Genomic DNA, 17,262 nt, shown 5'->3' on the forward strand with positions numbered 1-17,262 from the left:
CAAGAAGAGAATATAGATCATCTCTTCAAATTTGAAAAAAAAAAAAGCTTTATTTGCATAAGCTGGGTTGACCATATAATTTACTAGTGTTGGCAAATGTGCAGAGCCTAATTAGTGAAAATAAAACTGACATTGTCCATCAAGAGGTTATTTTTTTATATGTAGCACATTGGAGGAGTGTTGTTTATTACAGCTTGGTAAATATTTTTAAAGACTTGTTTTGATGGAAGCTGTGTTTCTACAAAGAGAGGTTTATGGGTATATTGTAGCAGCCAGGAAGATGCAAATCAGTAGCATTTATGAGCTGGGGAAAGATAGGCCTGTAGTTGCACATGACATACAATGAAAACGGACAACTTTGGTCATTAAAACAGCACATGGGTATCTAAGGGGAGTCACTATTTCTCTTACCACATTCCTTCCTAATGCATCTATAAGATTGGTGTATTTCTCATGGGCATATTTGCTGTCATTCAAGAAGACATTATACACAAGATCCTAAATTTACAGAAGATAAAAATTGAGGAATAATTATGCATGATTCAGAAGGACTTTTTAACATAAGCTTTTTAAGGAGGTAGCTTGCCTAGTGCATTTAAAATATTTTTAGGTGTATAGGACTGTGTACTACATGCAATCCATCAGAATCATATCTGTTAGGTAAATTAGGGAGGTATATCTGTAGGTAGAATTTATAAAGTTCAAAGAAAGGACCAATATATTTTGTCTTGCATAATTGAAAGATTATTGGATTGTTAGCCAGATCAACTGGAGGTCAGCTTTCAAACCCATCCTGAAAGGTGCATCATTCGATGAGACTAATACAAGGTTTGGGTCATGGAGCACTTCAAAAAATGTTTTAAATGTACAGAGTGTGTGTGTGTGTGTGTGTATGTGTGCACACGTGCATGAGGGTGCACACATACATGCATATACACACACGCATGCACACTAGCGCTTTAGTCGTAACTGACTGCCTGGGCTGTCTCCGGGCTAGAATACTGGACTGGGTTGCCATTTCCTTCTCCAGGGGATCTTCCCAACCCAGGGATCCAACTGAGTCTCCTGTCTGAGCCATCAGGGAAGCCTGTCAAAATTAGCATCACCTGGGAGACTAGGAATGCAAATCATCAAACTCCACCCCAGAGTCACTGAATCAGAAACTCTGGGGTGGGGTCTGGCAACCTGTGGTTTAGCAAGTCACAGGTGTTTCTGATGAAGTTTGACACCCACTGAAGTGAACTAATAGAGTTCTAATATACGCATGCATCTGGTAACTGCCTTATTCAGTTATTTTCAAATTCTCTTTCTTGGAATGCTGGGCATTTGTCTCAGGGCTCTGATGGGGAATTGTGGGGAGAGAAGGAATGTGAAGAGAAAATCTGTTTTGGAAATGTAGTTGGTGTCTACAGGACTTGCAGATGGAAATAAGTAACAGCTGCAATTAAAAAGTTGTGAATTGAAGAGAGAGCAGGAATACAGGGAGAACAAGAGAAAGAAGAAAAGCGAGAGGAGAGGTAAGGAGAAGAGGCAAAGAGTAGAGAAAGGAGATTATTCAACTGGATATTTCTTTAACCTGCAAACTATTATACAGAAATCAAAATGAATGATTACATTCTACAGCTGTTTACAGTGCAACAATATGGATAATCTTAATTTTATATTAAATTTTAAAAGCCACAAATGACTATAAAAGCATGATCCCTTTAAAGTTAAAATTATTAAAATAAAGATATATTCTTTTTAGAAATACAGTTAAATGGGATAAAATGATACAAAAAGCAAAGCAAGAAAACAGTAAACACAAGACTTGGTATGGTGCTATGTTAGGTAGGAAAAGACAGAGTGAGGATGCTGCAGAGGACCACATAGCCAGAGAGGAGTTACTGTCAAGGTCTCAACTTTTGTGTTGCCTAATTCATTACATAAATGAAGGAGGGAGGGAGAGAGAAAGGCAGGGAGGAGGGAGAAAGGGAGGAAAAAAGGAAGCAAGGGAGAGAGGAAGGAAGGGAAGAAGTCATGAATTCACTAGGTGACCAAAGATTATGGATAATCCAGTTTTATGCACCTGTGTGTATGTGTGTGAGCACGTGTGCTCTGTCACTTCGTCACGTCCAGTTCTTTGCCACCCCATGGACCGTAGCCCACCAGGCTCCCCTGTCCATAGAATTCTCCAGGCAAGAGCACTGGAGTGGGTTGCCATTTCCTCCTCCAGGTGATCCTCTCGACCCAGGGATCAAAACTGCGTCTCCTTTGTCATCTGCATTGGCAAGTGGATTCTTTACCACTGAGCCACCTGGGAAACCCTTTTTGCACTTGATGTCTACTAAAACATTAAAAGTAGTAGTGAAACCACTTAATACGCACTTGAAAACGATCAGAATTAATCTGAAAAATGAGTTCTTCATTATAATTAACTTATTAAGGCAATGGGGTCTTTCCTTACAGGGGTCTTCCTCATAAAGGCTTTATCTATAAGTTGTTTATATTTAACCACAAAAGGAAAAATGTAACAAATTTCAGCTCTAGGCAAGATTTATAAAAAGATACTGTGTCTTTAAAACATGCTATGCCACTTTTTTAGTACCACCTTGTTCTCCATTATTGTCCTCTTCCTAGCTTTCCAGGGCCCTGAGCAATGGACAACAGGGGTAGCTGGGTCACAAGACTCAGTAAGCCTAAATACAGTTCCTTGGTTCTAACTGCTGCCATCAAACTTGACAGTCTGCGTCAAATTGCTCAAGGTCCTTTTCCTACAGCATAACGATGAGTAGCAATTGTTCCCATAAACTAATTAATTCCTGCTAACAAGCTAACTGGGCTTCCCTGCTGGCTCAGACAGTAAAGCATCTGTCTGCAATGCAGGAGACCCAGGTTCGATCCCTGGGTCGGGAAGATCCCCTGGAGAAGGAAATGGCAACCCATTCCAGTACTCTTGCCAGGAAAATGCCATGGACAGAGGAACCTGGTAGGCTACAGTCCAAGGGGTCACAAAGAGTCAGACATGACTGAGTGACCTCACTTTCACATTTACTTTCAACAAGCTAATTGTTGGATAACTCCCTGTAGAGTGATAGCTTAACCTAGTTGAAATGTACAGTTTCTTGAAAGATCCTTAAGTTTACATAAACATTTTAAATTTAGGACTAGTGGCATTCCATAGAGGAAGGTATTTCTGATCAGAGACTTTTCTTCAAAGTACATCACCTAAATAGCACTCTGCCTTACCTACTGGTAAAATTGTTTATGTATGTAATTTTCCTTTATAAAGGTAATTTTTAAAGTATACATATACGTCCTTGGTGGTGATGGAAGCAGAATGATTGATGCTGGAAGGTTGAACCATGTTGCTACCAGGTTACTGACATTCTACTAAATAATCACATGCCAGTAGAACCAAGAGCATTTCCTCATATTTACCTTTTTGTCCCACTAGACCTTAATTGAACGATTTACAGAGATTCTGTTTCTCAAGTCACATGGAAAAGGAAAGGTCATACTAAATAAATATGTCTTATTCAAATATCAAAATTTAGATAAAACATTATTCTTTTCACCAAATGTGATTAAATAACTAGATATTATTAGATATGTATTATATTACTATATATATGAGAGATGGGGACAGAGAAAAAGAGAGACACATATACATATACACATATATACATTACCTGATGATACATTAAAAGATTTGATTATGCTTACTTCCAAAAGAATGCCATCTATAAAATAGCACATCATATCTCCACTCAAATGTCTTTAGTCACTTAAACCATGAATATCCTTTTGTCCCTTACCCATGAGTAAGAATTCCTTCAGGATAAGTAACAATTTTATCCCCCACTAATGTAAAGAAAAACACTAAATGGATTTAGTTCAAGACTTTGCAAAGGGAATATACCCTTGTACTATGATTAGACAGTCAAACTGTCAAGAACATTATGCATAACCTAAGGTGTTTATTTATAATAGAAATTGTTTAGTAAACAGAATCAAAATTTGAAGTGAGTTGCATTGCCTCCATTAGAGAGAAAAGAAAATGTGATCATTTATTCACAGGCACAGATTTGAGCCAGATATATCCATAAAAAGTTAATGGGAAGATTCAGAACCTCATAAAAAGCTATAGAAGAGCATCCTGCCCTACATCAAATCACCATACACATCCGTCATGTGAGGTGTACATTATATGGTCTGAGAAGGATGAAATTACATATATAAAAGGCTACCAATATGTGAAATCACAGATATTCACGAGCTTGAATATCCACAGTATTTAAGGTCCCTTAATATCAGCATTTTTTGTGTGTGTGAAAACACTATCAAATGTCCTTTGTTACATTTAAAAGAGGTTATTGTTAATGCTTTCTTGTTAGATGTAATTTGTAGGATACAGATGAAATTGTCTTGGGTGTTCAAGGAACTTAAGCTTTCTCTAACCTGCTTCTCAATATCCTTCCAGCTTCAACCCACTTCCAGAAAAATCCATATTGTTTATCTATAGCTGTGTAAGAATTTATCCCCAAACTCAAAACTTCATGACTTAAAACCACAAACACTTATTATCTCAGTGATTCTGTGGTTAAGAAATCCAGGTTTGGCTTAGCTGAGTCCCATGGCTCAAGATTCTCACAGTGTTGCATCTCAAGGATGAACCAAGGGAAGGTCTCTCAAGCCCACTCACGTGGCTGGCGGTAAGCCTCAAGATGTTGCTCGCTATTGGCTACAAACATCAGTTCCTGTGGTGCGCACTCTCCACAGGGCCTCTCACAGCATGGCGTCTGACTTCCCTCAAGGCAAGGCTCAGGGAGAGATAATGAGAGGAAGACCATGAGAGAACCAGTGAGATGAAAGTCACAGTCTTTGTGTAACCTAATTGCAGAAGAGACACCTCATCACTTTTGCTGAATCCTATTCTTTAGAAGTGAGTCATGATGTCTAGCCCACACGCAAGGCTTGTGGGGGCACAAATTCCATAAGGCGAGGATCTTAGAAGCCGATTTACAGGCTGCCTACCACAGCATCTTCTGTACTGAAGGAACTTGCCACACATTTCTGATTGCCTGGGAACTGCCCAAAATTTCTGGAAGAATGGCATTTGAGCCCACTGTTTTCTCTATCAATATATCTAGACTATTGATTAAATTTGAGGCATTCAATCTATAGAATGTAATTCAGTCATATAAAAGTCAAAGTCTAGAAGGTAAGGGGAAGTGTCTCCGAAGAAATGACTTTTAAAGCATTACTTGAAGAATAATGTGGCTAGCTGTGCCTGGGTGAGGGTCCAGATGCAGGAAGAAAGAGTTTAATGTAGAAAAAGGCAGAGAAATAGAATGATGTTCAGAACTCCATCTATTTCTCTGATGACTTTTTCTTCCTTGTGTACTTCTTTTGTTCCTTGATCTGTTAGCTGAGGCTACTAATTTTAGAACAGATTTATTCACTTCAGTATAAAAAACTGAAAATGTAGTGAGTTTGGAGCCCCAGTGATTTGAAGAATGAGAGAAAGAAGCAGGGGATGAGAAGGAAGAGACAGAGAAAGGGGGAAAGAAGGAATACCATGATGGAAAGAAGTGACAATAGAAAGAAATAAAAGGGTGAATTCCTCCATATTTTCTCCTGAGAGATACTCTACAGATGGGTGAGGAAATCTTTTCAGGGAAAGGCATTAAAGATTTTCATGGTAAAAAGTCATCGGTCAAATTTGAGTCCAATTCATGGTCAATAATATAAAACCAAACTATCCAATAAAAGAGCTATTAGAAATCAAAATCAAAACTCCTGACTGAAACTAAAAACAAGAAAAACCAAAATGAACATGAAGACTAGCCAGGATCAAGAACGAGCAAACAAAAAAAGACAAGTGACAAAAGAAAAGGAAAAGTTGCATAGGACAATGAGTGCCCAGGGATTCCAGCCCCACCAAGGGTCAGGGAATGCCTGAAGGTCTTATACACAATTGTCTGCACCAGCTTTTTATGTTTATGGTGGTGTCTCCATATGAGTGTGGTTCACAGCTAAAATCCTTCCAACCCAGGCCACCTATTTATTCAGAGTTTCAAGATACAGAAAGAGATTTCTGAATGGAGGAGACTATATGGTTAAAAAGGGAATGCATACATTTGAAAGCCTGGCTTTTCATCCCCACCTACATAAAGGCCATCTTAATGCATGAAAGCTATGGATATATTTGCTTTATTGCTGTATTCCATTTTCAAGGAAGGAACTACCCAATTTATGTATATATAGAAAAGATCAAAAGGTTAAAAACAGTCTTATTACATTGTGAACTCATTATGGTTGCTCTTCAATTTGTTGTTATAGTCACTATTTATAGGATCTTATGTAGGATATATATAAGTATAGGATCTCAGAAACAAGGCCAGATGTCAAAAAACTCTACAAGTTTTTGACAAGCATACAACAAATCTATCAAACTGAACTGTTTAGTAATCACAGTTTTGTTATAAGGTTTAAAACACATCTCAGGGTATTCTAACACACATTAATATTTTACCTTTCCTGCTCGAAATTGCATTACTTCAGATAACCTTATAAATTGAACATTAATCCACATAAACATATACTGATGTTAGATTATGGCTATGATGTGCTAGGAATGTTACATTCTGAGACTGCAAAGATAAACTGAACCCAAATCATATCCTTAAGTCCAGACCATTTCCCGATAGTGAAAATAATCACTAAGTTATTGTTTCAGAGCCATTCTGAAATATATGAAATACCAACATCAACGAAGTTTTGCCCTTGGTTAAAGCAGTTGAAAATCTCCAATAACCCTGGCATGTATACTTCAGAACATTGTTCCTACTATATAGAAGTTCATGGATAGCCATTTAGACTATTTTCATTTCTGTTCCTTGCTCTATTAAAAGTTTTCTGGTTGGCATACTTTGCAAAAGTCTTCCACAACCCTATCTGTCTCCTAGTATAACTCTGTAGACCTACTGACTAACTTCAATCATATTATTTATTCTTTGGAAATTGCAGCATAAGCACTGCCAACTTTGATTCCTAATCATGCCATCAAAAGGTGTTAGAGAACTTCTTAGGGCCATCTAACTTACACAGCAGTGACCATAGCCCCTGTCTATTGAAAATTTGAAATACTAGAGGTGTTGACATGGATCTACAGATCACAGCACTATTTCCTATGATTTTCTTCAATCTTTGTGAAGTAAGGCTCTATCAGCTAAGTCCTAAAGATTTTATCCACACCATTTCTAAACTCAGTAATAGACATCACATCAAAAAGGACCTTCTAGCACTCTTGCAGTGAGATTTTTCTTGTTAAAAATTGACCAACTCCTGTTTCCCACATTTAAGTCTTGTGGCTTCCCTGGTGGCTCAATGGTAACAAAACTGCCTGCAATACAGGAAACACAGGTTCAATCCCTGGGTCAGGAAGATCCCCTGGAGAAGGAAATGGCAGCCCACCCCAGTATGCTTGCCTGGGAAATCCACAGAGGAGCCTGGTGGGCTACAGTCCATGGGGTCGCAAAAGTTGAACACAGTGTAGTGACTAAACCACCACCACCACCTCTTCAATACTCCTAAGTTTTGCCACATTCTTTTTTTTTTTTTTTAATTGGGGTAGATTTGCTTTACAATGTCATGTTAGTTTCTGTTGTACCAAGAAGTGAATCAGCTGGATGCATACATATATCCCCTCACCCTTGACTGTCCCATTGTGACCTTCATCTAGCCCTGAAGGCCTGACACTAAGCACCAATGAGTCAGCTATAGCCCTGGGTTTTCTCTGGTTCTTCTATATCAAGTTGACTTGATTGCACACACTTCCTAAAAATTCCCATCTCCTGCTGAGCTCTTCTTAGCCCAGCTGGTGGAGCCATAAAATACCTTTTCTTATGTGTATATCATGAGCCACTGTAATTATTTTGCTCCATAGGAACCAGAGTATGTTCTGTAGAGCAGAAATTTTGAGTGATGTTAATATTTTACTTGGAATAAATTATTTTCAACAATTTCAAAATTTTTTAATTTTTATTTACAAGGAGAGCTTTTAATAAATAAAAAAAAAATTATAAATCTCAAAAAGGAAAATACAGATGCATTATTTTTCAAGGGCATTGAATGTGAGAGCATCTTCCTTTTTTTGGACTGGTATTAAAGGAAAACTTGTTTTGGAAATGTTAATCATGTGGGACTTTATACTACATAAACACATTATGGGTTTGATGATGCTTGATTGACAATATTGGTCGCTAATGATCCAAAAGGTTACCATGATATTTTGACCAGCAGTGGGGAAGATAGAAATGCTGTGACAGTTATTTAATCAACTTTCTTTGACCTGAAAAAGGAAACTTCTCAATCCTAAGAAGTTTGTTCATAATTAAGTTGAAGAAGACTTTCTGTGGTCACCTGAGGAACATTTTCTAGTCCTTACTTGGATATCTTAGCAATCCTATTATCAAGTTATCTGATCTCTATAATGCATTTATATAAAATATATGACTATGAACATATACACATTTCTGTGGTCTTAAGTAATTTCAGTGGATCTTATCCACAGTCCCACGTGTCATAATTCACATTAGAAACAAAAATAACAGTGGCTAGTCTTTTACATATTACATTTAATCCCTTTGTAAACTTTGTTTTGATAAAGCTTTTTCTTCCTTCTATGCCATTATGATGAATAAACAAAACGCTCTAGCCATTTGAGAATATAAACTCTATGTATGGATAGATATCTAATTTTAGTCAGAGTGAGGATTTTGTTGCTACATGGACTACAATAATAAAGTAAAAAATTTCAAATCCATAAAATGTCATAGACCAGAGGAAAAGCAGTTCTTTTCTTTAGGATCTTCTTCAATGCGCTTAATGTTATTTTAAATGCATTCAGTGTTTGTTCTATCAAATATAGTACTTTCTGGAAAACAACCAACTCAGAAAGTAGTTCAAAGGTTAGTTACAGGATAAACTAATAGCTATGCTAAGCTATTGCTTTGTAGAGCCAATAAAAAAAGAAAAAAATAAGCTATATTATTTCCACAATCTATATGGTCATCTCCAGCAGCAACCAAATCAATAATAAAACATTTTTTATTTAAACTTCACCCTGCTTTCCCCTCTCTACTTCTGAAATTTTATCCCAACAGGGAAATCTCCTTGGAATATACCATAAATATAAAAAAAGCAAGAGTGGGCAATGTAATAAATGTTTTATTTTCGTTTGTTAATAGATGGTGAAGTTCAGCTCACTTGTGGTTTGACCTTATTCTAGTACATGAACAATTTTTCTTAAATACAGCTTTCATATAACACCAGCCATCTCAAACTTCTGCATTCACCCCAGGGAAATACACACATACATGTGTATGCACACAAATAGCCATTGCAATACAACATTATTTCATAGATTTTTATAAACCACAATTCAAATCATACAGCCCCAAACATTACAATTATACATATAAATGCTTGAAAAAAAGCATTATACCACATACATAGCCTCTAGACTAAGGGTAATCAGATACACTTTTTTTGTTTCACTGCATATGTTAATGTTAATAGTAACTGATAATAATCAGTGATAAATATTGAATTTTATTGCAATAATTTTCATCTGTGCTATACCAAGATAGTACTCAGATATTCAGATTTGATATGCGGGCCCAGGACATATATAAGATGGCCCAGGACACTATTGTTTTTAAGTTTTAGTTGTTGCTGACACAAATTTAAGGTTAAAAACCCCTTATTAAATGCTTTCTGTGTGCTAAGTCTTGAGTTAAGTGATTTATATTCCTCAACTCATTGAATCCTCATAACTCCATTGGGTAAGTTTAATTATTTCCATTTCACAGATGAAGATACTGACACATAAAAGGGTTAAATAACTTGTTCAATGTCTCCCAGAACTGGGATTTAAACCTAAATTGCATATATGTGTATGAAAGCAAATATGTGATTGTATATTTTTATTATCTAATTCTTCAAATAAATAAAAATAAGGCTAAGACAAAACTAAAATAATTAAAATAGCACATGAACTCCCAAACAATCTCCCTCTGCAGGGTCTACTAGAAACTCTTCTGACCCTCCCCAATCTACTCTCCACCCTACAGCAAACGTCATCGTTTCAACAGTGAGCTATTTGAGTTACCCAGGTCCTGAGCTCTGCCTTCCCTGGGATCTTGCTTCTCAGTCTTTCCCCTTCCCTGTCTTGGTGCCTAGGGCATGATGAGGCGTCACCACATATCTATTAAATAAATAAACATCACCAGAAAGAGGGCTCTCTTGGTGGCTCAGACAGTAAAGAATCTGCCTGCAATGCAGGGGACCTAGGTTCAGTCCCTGGAGGGAATGGTTACCCACTCCAGTATTCTTGCCTAGAGAATTCAATGGACAGAGGAGCCCGGCGGGCTACAAACCAGGGGATTGCAAAGTGTCCGACACCACCGATCAACGAACACTTCACTTTTCTCAAAAAAGTCCCACCTTCCTGTCTGCTGATTCCTTCAGGGTACATCCTGGTTCCTAACTCTGCCTCCTTCCTCACCTTCAACTCACAGAGCCTCCCTACTGGACCCTCGGGCTCCCAGGGCGCACCTGTATTGGGCTTGATCCTTCACTCACAGGCTGTAAAACCCATTCTCTTATACCTCGCTGGGAGCTCCAGATTGTTCTCTGAGCAGAAAGCCCCCCCAGATTACCCCACCACATGAAGAGGGGGCAGCAGAGGGAAGCCGAGGCCCAGGGCCCTGTGCTCTGTGGCCTCTCAGACTTCAGTGAGGACTGCACTCAGCGCTCCTGTCCCCAGGTGTATTGCGCTGATACAATTCTTCCCTCAAGTTATTGTGTGTCTCCTCACTGAGGGAACTCCAGAAACGGGATGGCAGAAAGCTGAAGCCATTTATTTACATAGCTGTGAGTGAGGACGCTAGAGAAAATGATGTGATTTAAGAGATCCCTTTTCCAGCCTGATTTAAATGCAGTTACACAAACCACCTAAAATGGTTTCCTATCACATGTGAATTCAAGTTCATGGGGCACACTAAAGAATTAATCCTCTGTGACTTGCCTACCTTTCAAGAGAAACACTAGCTTATCCTCAGAACTTGGAGAGAGACACACCTCCACGTAATTCACACAGTTAATACATTAGAGTCTAACTAAACGCTTAATTCAAGCCAGGTATTTATAAATCCTGGATATTATTCTAGTGAAGAGAGATTTTGATAATGATGGACTATTAGTGTGGTCCCTCCACAAAGACTTTTTCTTCTTGAATACTATTATGATTGCATGGTAATCTTACCCAGCTAGTGTTTTCTTAATGTCCTGGGGAGCCTGATCATTGTAAATTACCTGTGACATCTCATTAATCCTCTTTTTCCTCACAAACGCATAATTAATGGTAACATTGACAATAATACACAAATTAGCTAAGTGACGCTTTATGGTGTTGGTTTTGATTAACATCAGGAACCCAAAAATGACATTAATATAATGCAGATCCCAAAAGGCAGTCTGCACTTTGACCCCAGACATACATTTTGTTTGCACCATCACCAAGATTAATCCTCCTCTGGATGAAGACGAGACAAAACTGGCCACTGGCAGTGTATGCCGGGCTGTCGGAAAACAAACCGCCTCAATTGCATTTGTTTAAGAAGGAAATCTTAATGCAGAGAAAACAACAGCGTAGTGTCATTTCCCATTGTCTAGTTAGGACAAAGATAAATGAGCAACTGTCGTGATTTAGATCAACTGCTTCTCGGCTAACTTCTATTATTTGCTTATTTATGGAGCAGTGTTTAATTAAAAGTATACCTAGATGATATGAAGCACATGATAAAATGATTGAAATTCCTTCTGCTCTCACTGTAGATGGTTTTTGAAAATCAAAACTGGTTTTTATATGCATTTCAACCTGCAAGACCTCTAAATGATACATTCTTACTAACCACAAGAAAGTAAAAAAAAAAAAAAAAAAAAATCAATGCCTGAGAAAATGTTCTTTGTCTCTGACTTGAGTAACAAAGTGAAAGCACTGAAAGAAATTTGGATAAAGTAAACTTCTTTGCTGCAAAAATTAGGCACCTTTGTCGCAGGTGAGGAGGCTGATTTAGGAACTTTTTTCATGTTATGAAAGAGACAGACACTACACTTAGTCACAGTATTGTCTATTGCTGCATCATCAACTTCTAAATTCAGGGTTAATCATATGACTTTATTATGATCATGAACAGTTCCTTAATCACGATTTTCACAAATCCAAGTTGAGTACTGAATCTTTTTAACACTCTAAAAAGGTACAGTATGCTAATTTTTAAAGATGCAACCTTCTATTTTCTTCGTGACAATTATTAATAGCTGAAAATATTCAATGGTATAGTGTTTTCTGAAAATAATTATAATAGTTCTTTCTTGATTAGTTTAACATCTATCTATTTAGTCTGTTTTTCAAAATGTTGTAAACCATAGTCCTGGCTAATGATTATATTTCATTTCAATAATGGAATAGGGAGAAAAGCCATACTATCATGACTTTTTTTGATTTTTCACATAAATAACTACCATTTGGAGAATGCCTTCCTGACAAAAATATGTAATGCATAAAGTGATGTTGTAAAATTTGAAACAAGTCCACCAAAATTGGAAAGTAAAGATCACCAAAATTATTTTTAAAAATCGTGTATATATTTGATTTTTTTAAAAAAAGGAATTTGAATATCTTAAAAGGTGATTTTAGTTTCCATGGGTATACATTTTCAATTATAATGCTCCTAATTCCCACCCCCCCCCTCAAAAAAAAGAAAGAAAGCAGACTGCCTTACAACTGCTTGTCATAGCAGTTTAATTTTGAAAAATGCCTTGTCTTTCCCTGCTCGCAATATATTTATCATAAGACTTGGTTTATCTTTTTTTGATTATTTAAAAGTTACAAAGTAATATTTCAGAAAAGGCTCAGATTTTTCTTTTTCTCTTGTTTAAACATTATTTAAAGTCAAAAGCATCTTGTTTTTAAATGGGCATATTAAGTGTTAGTTGCACCAACTTTCACCAGCACACAAACCCATTGGAAAGCAAACTGGAATTTAAGGGACAATGGGGATTCCTATAGAAGTCATATTTTCAGTCAACCTAACTAAACCGTAAATCGAGATTACAATAATAAATTATTTTTTATTATTTTGTCAGGAATAAGTACAGAACTGAATTTTGAAAGAGATTGGGGCTTAATTCATATGTTAAATAGGTCAGGATAAAACAGGGCTAGAAAAAACTGGCCCTATATTATATAGAAACCCAAATTAGGCACTCACCACCAAACTAATTAGTAATTGATAAATTTATTATAGAAATACAATTCCTTTACACTGCAAAGCCTAAGGCATGGGATGATTGAAAGCTTCAAATTAAAAAAAAAAATTGGTGACAATCTTTTAATCAGAGGCATTGTTTACAACATGGTTTTAAGGTAGCTGCGGTAACATCTTTAACTAGTTAAAAACACTCATCAAGCTATAAAAATACTTTCATAGATGAGTCCTCTGTAGCAAAATATTTGAAACCTCTCAAAGTGCCTTCATTTGTATTTTTTCCTGCAGTTACAATGAGTATTACTATTAGTACAAATGTATCATTTTCACTTTTCGCTTTTATTTAGGTTCATAGGGAACAATCTGTCAAGCTCTAATTTTATAGAAATCTGTTTTTCAGGTTTAAATGTGGTACACTGCATTTCAATAAGCCCCAATAGTTGTGCCAAGTTACTTTTCTGGTGTTGTTCTAAGAAATTATTTCATGCAAAGAAAGAGGCTGCTGTGTGGGAAAGCATGTTTTCTGAAGTGTTTAATCAGACATTTCCAACCCACGAGACTTTGTAGATGTGATTTCACTTTGAAAACATATCTTATCAGGGTGGTTGGTGTAAAATTCTTGTCTGTTTTCTTACCTTTGAATTTGAGCTCTATTTATAAGGCTCAGCTGAATGATGTCTACAGCTAAGGAATTTCCTTACTAGGGAGTTTTACATGAACACGATTAATGAGAAAGAACCACGAGGCATGGAGCAGGGTGTCAATTTAGGTTTCCTGTGCAGGCTAACCTTATCAAAAGGTTCCCCTTTACAGAGGAGAAAAGGACGTGACAAAGGGGTTAGCTGTGTATCTGATTTTATCTTTCTATTATTTTCCTCTTGATAGAATATCTTTTCAGAGTAAACAAAAGGAGATGAAGTCTTCATTCCTTATTTGTATATGCAAGTGAAATGGTGTTCCTTTCACTGTGGAAGGCACTGGCCTTTCTCACACGGAACAAACTGCTAGAGAAACTTGGTTTAGACGAAATGCAAATATTTAATACTCGAATCTATATTTTGAAATATAACATGGTATTTTCCATAAATCTATATGTGATGACATATTTCATAACATTACATAAGGTTTTCCATGCATTTTTATTCATGGAAGAACCATTTGCAGAAAGTCACAACATTGTACTATACATCTCCAGCAAGTTAATTTTCACTTTAATGCTGAATATACCATTTATGGAAAAATAATAGTTATTTAGGCAGAGCAGCACTTACCTGTTGCTGTGTGAAAATTCCTACCCTTGAAAATGTGCTTTTACCATAGTTATTATTAGTAGGCAATCCCAATGCCTAAAGATTTTTATAAACAGAACCTTAAATCTGCATTTTGTTTGAGAGCTTCCCTTTTTTAGACAACTGAAAATGGAGGAGCACAACAGAAAGTCAAGTCCAAAGAACATTCTTATACATGCCTCAACTTTGGGGTTTCGGTAACTGCCCTATGGAGACTGTCCTTTATTAAGACTCTTAATGAGTGTTCTGCCTGTATTTTTCTACCAAGAATGTCAAATAAGGTTTGAAAGCAAATGTAAACTGTAATGCAAGTGACACACACTAAAAATAGCCCTATAAATCTGTTCATTTTGTTTAGATAGTCTCCAGAGTTGTAAAAAGTAGGACTGCTCAGCTTTATTATTTGTTTTGGAAAAACTAATTCTGTAGAGAATAGGCCACTGATAATGCTATATTACATTAGAGAAGATTTAAGACCGTCTCTAGATTTAATTTTTTCCAAAAAGGATGTGTTTCCCTACCCTTATTTTCCAAATATTCTACCAGATAACTAGCTAAATGGAAGCTAAGGTGGCAAAGAAATTTGCCCATTTAGTCATCAGAACTATAACTGTGAAAGAATCACATTTATCTAAAATGAAATTAATTAAAATTTCTAATGGAATTCTCATTCCTGTTAGCCTGTTAAATACGATGTCTCCAGTGTTTCCAATGACAGAGTAACAATATTTATTATCCTAACATACCATGAGTTTTTAAAAATAACTCCAGGAGAACATTTTTAGAACATTTACAAGCTGAATAGACAACTAAAAATAAAAAGAAAATCAGACAGTTCTCTGTGAAAAATAGCTATTGTAATTTACAGTGTTTGATGGAAGATGTATTTTTAAGAAACCATATAATTAGAATTTGAGGTATTGGGTGGTGCTGGTGGTTTAGTTGCTAAGTTGTGTCCAACACTTGAGACCCCGTTGGGTGGTGGGGTAACACTGAAGGAGGGAACGTGAGTTCTCTTATACATTAAGGAAGTTTTAAAAATGCAGCTCATCTTTTCTCTTGAGAAAAAGTTTTGGAGTTTAAACTCTTCCTTTTCTCTTTTCACATGATAGTCTATAGGATTTCTTGGATTGGTTGGATGGCTTTGCACTTAAGCCAAGGTTGATTGCAATCTAAGGCTTTGTTGTTGGGTATCTTATCCCAATGGAGACATGCATAAACAGACAAAATGACTAAATTGGGCATCAGTCTGACCTTTCAGAAGAGAGGTAGTTCAAAAACTACACCAGCTTTTCTTTAAAGAAACAAGAATATTGTCATTTACAGAGCCTTACATTTCAGTTCTTTTTCTCCCACACGGCCAAACTGTACACTGAATTACTAAGAAACAGGAGTTTCCAGGGCTTTGGGTCTTCTGCCCCACCACCAAGAATACTTGCCCCCACCACTCCAAGTTCAGAAAGAAAAAAATGTTGCTATTCATGTGATAATTGTCAAAACCATAATAAGTGCCAAAGAAGGCAGTGCCAAGAAATCATTAGTTCAGTATACGTCTTGGATTTCTGTAATGTTCAGTTAATGGGCCAGATTTCACCAGTTTTTTTTTTTTTCTTGTAAATTCTTCTTGGTTTGTTTTTAGCCATCTTTTAAAAGAATTGTGTAAGCCAGGCTTATAGTGATTCTGCTTGAGTTAAAGTTAAAATATTTAAAAACCTGAAATACTGTTTTTCACAAATTCTTACGTTCCATTCTCATTACATATATTTTGGCATGCTAATTCAGAAAACCAAAATGCTGCATTGAAAAATTTACTGCCTCCTTATCACAGCTGAACAGTATATCTCAAGCACATAAAACATAGAAGGAAGATAAAATAACCCAACCATCTTTAAATCTTCAAAATAATTCTGATTCATGTAAAAGTTAACATCCAGAAAAATTTAAGAACATGTTTTAATCATCATGGTATATGTTGATGTAAAATATTTTCCATAAGTGATACATCCAATGCTTCAAATACATAGTTTTATTGTATCTTTCTAAATAGTTCATAGAAAAAATGTCACTGTGAAATTAGCAAATATTAAAATGATAGTAACCAACCAGGACCTTAAAAGCAAAGGAAAAGAAATAGTACAATTTTTGTTTGTAAACCTATTGACATAAATAGTCTGACCTGTCACAAATTACCTTTCAGCTACCGTATGTTATGTATAGACCCGTCAAAACTGATAACGTTTTGCTTTCATCAGTTTTGTGTTAAATTCTGAAAACCTGAAATGTTTATTGTGGTGAGGTAACCCAATGAATCTAGATAGCATGCATTCCCTATTCATGTTTACTTTGGTAAGAATTCATAAATGGAAAACTGTTTGGACTAAACACCAGGGTTATTGCTTCTAAAAGGCAGCTCATGGGTTGTTTAATAGTATTTTAAATGTCTGCTAATAAGAGTCACCAAAAATCTCAGAAGAGTAGAGAACTGGGTCCAGAGGCGATCACACAGTAGTCAAGAAGATTAACATGCCACTAGGGGACAGCAGAAAGTCACAGAATGAGGTAGTGCCAGAGAGACCAGAACAAAAGGCTTTTCTTTGTCGAGAGTGAGAGTCAGAGAGAGAGAGAGAGATACTAAGATGCATTTCCAAACCAAA

The sequence above is a fragment of the Cervus canadensis genome, chromosome 6 (assembly GCF_019320065.1).
Source record: "Cervus canadensis isolate Bull #8, Minnesota chromosome 6, ASM1932006v1, whole genome shotgun sequence".
NCBI lineage: Eukaryota > Metazoa > Chordata > Mammalia > Artiodactyla > Cervidae > Cervus > Cervus canadensis.